Below are 8,976 nucleotides of genomic sequence, written 5' to 3' on the forward strand. Positions count from 1 at the left end.
TGCTGTTTATATTTTGTTTATTGAATAACTTTTTAACGGAGTATCGGAACAAGACAATTTTGGTGTCATTGGGCGCATATTTATTACCAGAATACAACCATGCCATAACCATTTGCCTAACAGCTCCAGGAAAAGACAAACAATTTGTTTGCACTTTTACCCCCATTTCTCCGAAACCAAATGACTTTCTAAAACCCTTAGTATGCACAAACTCTTTTAAAAGTGATACCTTTTGATTGATTTCAAATCAGACTATTATTAGCTGACTTCGAATGTTGCGGCTATATACAGTAGTCTCCTTGCGCTCACTTACCGGTGCTCATCGTCAGTATATGTCCTGCAGTCCAAAGTGATTTAATAATAAATTTTAAATTTTTTGTTAAATAGGCAAAGAATAGGAACGGTTGTTTCTTTCTTAAGTACCTCAAAGCAGAATCGTCCAAATCCCCGAAGTGAACCTCCTCGTGTCTTACTCGTGTCTATTAATAGAACACTTATCAGATCAGAACATAAAGCAACCTATTCTCGTTGGTCAAACAGCGAAGAATAAGTAGTTAAAAAATCAAACAATGCAATGACTTGAGGGGATTTGAAGAGATTCCAAGATTTCTCTTGGAAAACCTAAAATCACAACACGTAATCGAAGTAAAGAAGATTACAAAGCTCATTTTGGGTAAATCTGAAACTGGATTAATTATTCTTTCAAACTCGTTACTTAGTCTACCAGAAAATATAAACATTGGTTACGAAAGAGTTAAAGTTCGACTTTATATTCCTCCACCAAGGCGCTTCTTCAATTGTTGGCGTATTGGACACATTGCTATTTTCTGTAAAAGATCATTATCATGATTAGTCGCATAGTCGCACACCCCATATTAATACAGGCCTCGTAGAAAAATGTAAAGAAAATCCAAGCTGCATCAAATGCCTAGACAACTAATACCCAAAGAGCGATCACCCCTATGAACACAGTATTTGTGATTTATCAAGAAATCCAAGCTATAAAAGTGCTAATAAAAGCCAACAACCAAAAAGCAGGTCTATCTACAAAGACAGACACCAGCACGACGGCGCTCTTTATTCATCAGGGGCCAGAACAAGTCAAAACCACAACCACTAGAAGACCCCACTAGCCAAACCCTAATAACCAACAAACATCAAACAGCCCACAACAAGCAAAGACCGGAAAAAAATACATTATGAAGAAGAAGAAATGCTAGTGTTAAGTCCAATTCGAAGTCTTTTGATTATCCTAAAAACCTATCGAAGAGAGAGAGAAAATAAAACTAAAAAGAAACAATGATAGTCAATATAATTTTATTCAAACTAGATCTAAGATTAGGGCCTTAATGAACTCAGAAGAAATAAAAAGCTTAACAAAATAAAAACTAAATAAATTATTGCTATTCTAACGAATTCTTTAAAACAAGTACGCAATCAACCACTTAAACAAACCCGGCATGTAACAAACATCTTTTAAAATGACTATCAAAATTAAACAATCAAAATTAAAGACTATCAAAATTAAACAGATACCTAAACAACTACTGCGAACTACAATCAATTATTGAAAGCACACATCTCACATAATTTCCCTACAAGAAACTCACATAAAATACATCAATTATATTATATACCCGTACCTATCAACTATACCCTTACTTCAAAATATGCATGTACATCCCACGATGGCGTAGCTCTCCTGACACACAATTCTCTACAAGCTCGAGAAATAACCCCCGAGTGACGACTTTGACTCAGTCAGCACAGAATTAAACTCCAAGATTAAATTCAGAATTATCTCAGTATAGCACCAAACAAATCTTTTACCTTGAAAAACCTTCAATCCGTTCTAGACACTCGCAAATACCCACCCTAGTCACTGAGGACTTCAACAGTTGGCACAAAACAATTCTTCAAACACACCCCAAAATTTTTTCAGTTTGGTGCCGGTGAAACGGTCACAAGTAAGACCACTCTGCCTATATGAATAGGTGTGTGGCTTAGTATTTATTTCAGCTCGTTATAAACGTTAGCTATATATAAATAGTATTTAGAGGCGTTAGCAGAGGCCTTTACAATAGTAGGCTTTAAGAGTATTTTAATAGTAGTAACATAAAAATATCTTAAAAATAAATACTGAGTATGTTAACAGGTTTTTTAAAATACTTGGAACTGTGACTAAACGCGACAATTTATCGCTATCGAAATATTCTTATAGAAATAGTAGGCTTTAAGAGCTTTGTTTAACAATGTTAACATAGAAAATAAATGCTGAATGTTTTAACAGGTTTTAAATACATGGAATTATGACTAAACGCGACAAATTATTACTATCGAAATATTCTTATAGGAACTGTTAACTGTGAGGTGTGACCAAAAATGCCTGAGTATCGATGTCAAGAGTCACTGCCGCGAATATCGATAGTGGCCTTAGTGACCCGATATCGCGGCATGACAATCGAAAAAAGCCAGCATGGCTGGTTTGTTTACATTTTTAGAATTTACAAGTTTGCTAATAAAAATTTACTTTTCAGGTTGTTCGCGGCTTTCTGCCAACAGGATTTGGAGTTGCCGCATCCACAGGAAGACGTCCAGTGTCGATGGAGGTGTACCAGCCAGCGGAGTCGGCGGAGTTAAGTAGCAGCCAGTTTCCAATCCACAGGGGAGAAAGTATCTTCAGAGTTTTTGCACGCTGTAACTTACAAGTCTTTTCCTCTCGTACTAGGGGTGTGTGTTGCAGCACGTGTCAGCCTCATTCAAAGCCTCTGGAGAGTCCGGATTAATGTGGTTGGCAATTTCATATACAGCCAGCTGTAGATTAGCGACGCCAACTTCAGGAGAGTCCACCGTCGGTTGTTGGCTAATTTGCCACCGAGTTTGCTGTGAATACTGGATGCACACTGACCCCAAGGGAGCAGTGGCAGAAGGAGCTGGTCCAGCTGGATATGATAAGGACTCGTGAGAGCAGGAGGCGCTAATCAAGGATGTAGCGGAGACCAGTTCTTTTCAGTTTGGTGCCGGTGAAACGATCACAAGTAAGACCACTCTGCATATATGAATAGGTGTGTGGCTTAGTATTTATTTCAGCTCGTTATAAACGTTAGCTATATATAAATAGTATTTAGAGGCGTTAGCAGAGGCCTTTACAATAGTAGGCTTTAAGAGTATTTTAACAGTAGTAACATAAAAATATCTTAAAAATAAATACTGAGTATGTTAACAGGTTTTTTAAAATACTTGGAACTGTGACTAAACGCGACAATTTATCGCTATCGAAATATTCTTTTAGAAATAGTAGGCTTTAAGAGCTTTGTTTAACAGTGTTAATTTTTTTCACCGAATTTCGCGTATTTTAAAAGCTGTTGACCTGAATCTTTTCAAATCGTATTTTTTAATATATATCATAATTAATATGAAATATCATGTCAATAGGAAGTCTATATCTTATAAACCCATAAATTTCAATTTTAAAATTTTAATAAGGTAAAAATAAAAAAAAAAAAAAAAAAAAAAAAAAAAAAAAAAAAAATCATGCCATTGGAAGTCTATTCTATAAATCCTCCATATGAGCAAAAGTGAAATTGCGTTCAAATTAAATTTGTACAAGCTGTTGACCTGAATCTTTCCAAATCGCATTTTTTAAGGCATATTATGATTAGGGTTAAAAATCGTGACAATCGGATAGCTCCTATAAGCGCAAATTAGAAAAATCGTTAAAAAATTATTTTTTTCACCGAATTTCGCGTATTTTAAAAGCTGTTGACCTGAATCTTTTCAAATCGTATTTTTTAATATATATCATAATTAATATGAAATATCATGCCATTAGGAAGTCTATATCGTATAAATCCTCCATATGAGCAAAAGTGAAATTGCGTTCAAATTAAATTTTTCAGCAAATTTCGCGCAGTGTACAAGCTGTTGACCTGAATCTTTCCAAATCGCATTTTTTAAGGCATATTATGATTAGGGTTAAAAATCGTGACAATCGGATAGCTCCTATAAGCGCAAATTAGAAAAATCGTTTAAAAATTATTTTTTTCACCGAATTTCGCGTATTTTAAAAGCTGTTGACCTGAATCTTTTCAAATCGTATTTTTTAATATATATCATAATTAATATGAAATATCATGCCAATAGGAAGTCTATATCTTATAAATCCTCCATATGAGCAAAAGTGAAATTGCGTTCAAATTAAATTTTTCAGCAAATTTCGCGCAGTGTACAAGCTGTTGACCTGAATCTTTCCAAATCGCATTTTTTAAGGCATATTATGATTAGGGTTAAAAATCGTGACAATCGGATAGCTCCTATAAGCGCAAATTAGAAAAATCGTTTAAAAATTATTTTTTCACCGAATTTCGCGTATTTTAAAAGCTGTTGACCTGAATCTTTTCAAATCGTATTTTTTAATATATATCATAATTAATATGAAATATCATGCCAATAGGAAGTCTATATCTTATAAATCCTCCATATGAGCAAAAGTGAAATTGCGTTCAAATTAAATTTTTCAGCAAATTTCGCGCAGTGTACAAGCTGTTGACCTGAATCTTTCCAAATCGCATTTTTTAAGGCATATTATGATTAGGGTTAAAAATCGTGACAATCGGATAGCTCCTATAAGCGCAAATTAGAAAAATCGTTTAAAAATTATTTTTTTCACCGAATTTCGCGTATTTTAAAAGCTGTTGACCTGAATCTTTTCAAATCGTATTTTTTAATATATATCATAATTAATATGAAATATCATGCCAATAGGAAGTCTATATCTTATAAATCCTCCATATGAGCAAAAGTGAAATTGCGTTCAAATTAAATTTTTCAGCAAATTTCGCGCAGTGTACAAGCTGTTGACCTGAATCTTTCCAAATCGCATTTTTTAAGGCATATTATGATTAGGGTTAAAAATCGTGACAATCGGATAGCTCCTATAAGCGCAAATTAGAAAAATCGTTTAAAAATTATTTTTTTCACCGAATTTCGCGTATTTTAAAAGCTGTTGACCTGAATCTTTTCAAATCGTATTTTTTTAATATATATCATAATTAATATGAAATATCATGCCAATAGGAAGTCTATATCTTATAAATCCTCCATATGAGCAAAAGTGAAATTGCGTTCAAATTAAATTTTTCAGCAAATTTCGCGCAGTGTACAAGCTGTTGACCTGAATCTTTCCAAATCGCATTTTTTAAGGCATATTATGATTAGGGTTAAAAATCGTGACAATCGGATAGCTCCTATAAGCGCAAATTAGAAAAATCGTTTAAAAATTATTTTTTTCACCGAATTTCGCGTATTTTAAAAGCTGTTGACCTGAATCTTTTCAAATCGTATTTTTTAATATATATCATAATTAATATGAAATATCATGCCAATAGGAAGTCTATATCTTATAAATCCTCCATATGAGCAAAAGTGAAATTGCGTTCAAATTAAATTTTTCAGCAAATTTCGCGCAGTGTACAAGCTGTTGACCTGAATCTTTCCAAATCGCATTTTTTAAGGCATATTATGATTAGGGTTAAAAATCGTGACAATCGGATAGCTCCTATAAGCGCAAATTAGAAAAATCGTTTAAAAATTATTTTTTTCACCGAATTTCGCGTATTTTAAAAGCTGTTGACCTGAATCTTTTCAAATCGTATTTTTTAATATATATCATAATTAATATGAAATATCATGCCAATAGGAAGTCTATATCTTATAAATCCTCCATATGAGCAAAAGTGAAATTGCGTTCAAATTAAATTTTTCAGCAAATTTCGCGCAGTGTACAAGCTGTTGACCTGAATCTTTCCAAATCGCATTTTTTAAGGCATATTATGATTAGGGTTAAAAATCGTGACAATCGGATAGCTCCTATAAGCGCAAATTAGAAAAATCGTTTAAAAATTATTTTTTTCACCGAATTTCGCGTATTTTAAAAGCTGTTGACCTGAATCTTTTCAAATCGTATTTTTTAATATATATCATAATTAATATGAAATATCATGCCAATAGGAAGTCTATATCTTATAAATCCTCCATATGAGCAAAAGTGAAATTGCGTTCAAATTAAATTTTTCAGCAAATTTCGCGCAGTGTACAAGCTGTTGACCTGAATCTTTCCAAATCGCATTTTTTAAGGCATATTATGATTAGGGTTAAAAATCGTGACAATCGGATAGCTCCTATAAGCGCAAATTAGAAAAATCGTTTAAAAATTATTTTTTTCACCGAATTTCGCGTATTTTAAAAGCTGTTGACCTGAATCTTTTCAAATCGTATTTTTTAATATATATCATAATTAATATGAAATATCATGCCAATAGGAAGTCTATATCTTATAAATCCTCCATATGAGCAAAAGTGAAATTGCGTTCAAATTAAATTTTTCAGCAAATTTCGCGCAGTGTACAAGCTGTTGACCTGAATCTTTCCAAATCGCATTTTTTAAGGCATATTATGATTAGGGTTAAAAATCGTGACAATCGGATAGCTCCTATAAGCGCAAATTAGAAAAATCGTTTAAAAATTATTTTTTTCACCGAATTTCGCGTATTTTAAAAGCTGTTGACCTGAATCTTTTCAAATCGTATTTTTTAATATATATCATAATTAATATGAAATATCATGCCAATAGGAAGTCTATATCTTATAAATCCTCCATATGAGCAAAAGTGAAATTGCGTTCAAATTAAATTTTTCAGCAAATTTCGCGCAGTGTACAAGCTGTTGACCTGAATCTTTCCAAATCGCATTTTTAAGGCATATTATGATTAGGGTTAAAAATCGTGACAATCGGATAGCTCCTATAAGCGCAAATTAGAAAAATCGTTTAAAAATTATTTTTTTCACCGAATTTCGCGTATTTTAAAAGCTGTTGACCTGAATCTTTTCAAATCGTATTTTTTAATATATATCATAATTAATATGAAATATCATGCCAATAGGAAGTCTATATCTTATAAATCCTCCATATGAGCAAAAGTGAAATTGCGTTCAAATTAATTTTTTCAGCAAATTTCGCGCAGTGTACAAGCTGTTGACCTGAATCTTTCCAAATCGCATTTTTTAAGGCATATTATGATTAGGGTTAAAAATCGTGACAATCGGATAGCTCCTATAAGCGCAAATTAGAAAAATCGTTTAAAAATTATTTTTTTCACCGAATTTCGCGTATTTTAAAAGCTGTTGACCTGAATCTTTTCAAATCGTATTTTTTAATATATATCATAATTAATATGAAATATCATGCCAATAGGAAGTCTATATCTTATAAATCCTCCATATGAGCAAAAGTGAAATTGCGTTCAAATTAAATTTTTCAGCAAATTTCGCGCAGTGTACAAGCTGTTGACCTGAATCTTTCCAAATCGCATTTTTTAAGGCATATTATGATTAGGGTTAAAAATCGTGACAATCGGATAGCTCCTATAAGCGCAAATTAGAAAAATCGTTTAAAAATTATTTTTTTCACCGAATTTCGCGTATTTTAAAAGCTGTTGACCTGAATCTTTTCAAATCGTATTTTTTAATATATATCATAATTAATATGAAATATCATGCCAATAGGAAGTCTATATCTTATAAATCCTCCATATGAGCAAAAGTGAAATTGCGTTCAAATTAAATTTTTCAGCAAATTTCGCGCAGTGTACAAGCTGTTGACCTGAATCTTTCCAAATCGCATTTTTTAAGGCATATTATGATTAGGGTTAAAAATCGTGACAATCGGATAGCTCCTATAAGCGCAAATTAGAAAAATCGTTTTAAAAATTATTTTTTTCACCGAATTTCGCGTATTTTAAAAGCTGTTGACCTGAATCTTTTCAAATCGTATTTTTTAATATATATCATAATTAATATGAAATATCATGCCAATAGGAAGTCTATATCTTATAAATCCTCCATATGAGCAAAAGTGAAATTGCGTTCAAATTAAATTTTTCAGCAAATTTCGCGCAGTGTACAAGCTGTTGACCTGAATCTTTCCAAATCGCATTTTTTAAGGCATATTATGATTAGGGTTAAAAATCGTGACAATCGGATAGCTCCTATAAGAGCAAATTAGAAAAATCGTTTAAAAATTATTTTTTTCACCGAATTTCGCGTATTTTAAAAGCTGTTGACCTGAATCTTTTCAAATCGTATTTTTTAATATATATCATAATTAATATGAAATATCATGCCAATAGGAAGTCTATATCTTATAAATCCTCCATATGAGCAAAAGTGAAATTGCGTTCAAATTAAATTTTTCAGCAAATTTCGCGCAGTGTACAAGCTGTTGACCTGAATCTTTCCAAATCGCATTTTTTAAGGCATATTATGATTAGGGTTAAAAATCGTGACAATCGGATAGCTCCTATAAGCGCAAATTAGAAAAATCGTTTAAAAATTATTTTTTTCACCGAATTTCGCGTATTTTTAAAGCTGTTGACCTGAATCTTTTCAAATCGTATTTTTTAATATATATCATAATTAATATGAAATATCATGCCAATAGGAAGTCTATATCTTATAAATCCTCCATATGAGCAAAAGTGAAATTGCGTTCAAATTAAATTTTTCAGCAAATTTCGCGCAGTGTACAAGCTGTTGACCTGAATCTTTCCAAATCGCATTTTTTAAGGCATATTATGATTAGGGTTAAAAATCGTGACAATCGGATAGCTCCTATAAGCGCAAATTAGAAAAATCGTTTAAAAATTATTTTTTTCACCGAATTTCGCGTATTTTAAAAGCTGTTGACCTGAATCTTTTCAAATCGTATTTTTTAATATATATCATAATTAATATGAAATATCATGCCAATAGGAAGTCTATATCTTATAAATCCTCCATATGAGCAAAAGTGAAATTGCGTTCAAATTAAATTTTTCAGCAAATTTCGCGCAGTGTACAAGCTGTTGACCTGAATCTTTCCAAATCGCATTTTTTAAGGCATATTATGATTAGGGTTAAAAATCGTGACAATCGGATAGC

The 8,976-nt window shown here is 32.1% G+C and overlaps 1 long non-coding RNA gene across 1 annotated transcript; it reads left to right on the forward strand.

Moving 5' to 3' along the window:
* Positions 1–1,864: 1,864 nt before the first annotated feature.
* Positions 1,865–3,223, forward strand: LOC121467203. Its single transcript, XR_005977342.1, has 2 exons — positions 1,865–2,635; positions 2,729–3,223. It is a non-coding gene; the product is annotated as an uncharacterized LOC121467203 (long non-coding RNA).
* Positions 3,224–8,976: the final 5,753 nt, after the last annotated feature.

The sequence above is a fragment of the Drosophila elegans genome, unplaced genomic scaffold, assembly GCF_018152505.1.
Source record: "Drosophila elegans isolate 14027-0461.03 unplaced genomic scaffold, ASM1815250v1 contig_241, whole genome shotgun sequence".
NCBI lineage: Eukaryota > Metazoa > Arthropoda > Insecta > Diptera > Drosophilidae > Drosophila > Drosophila elegans.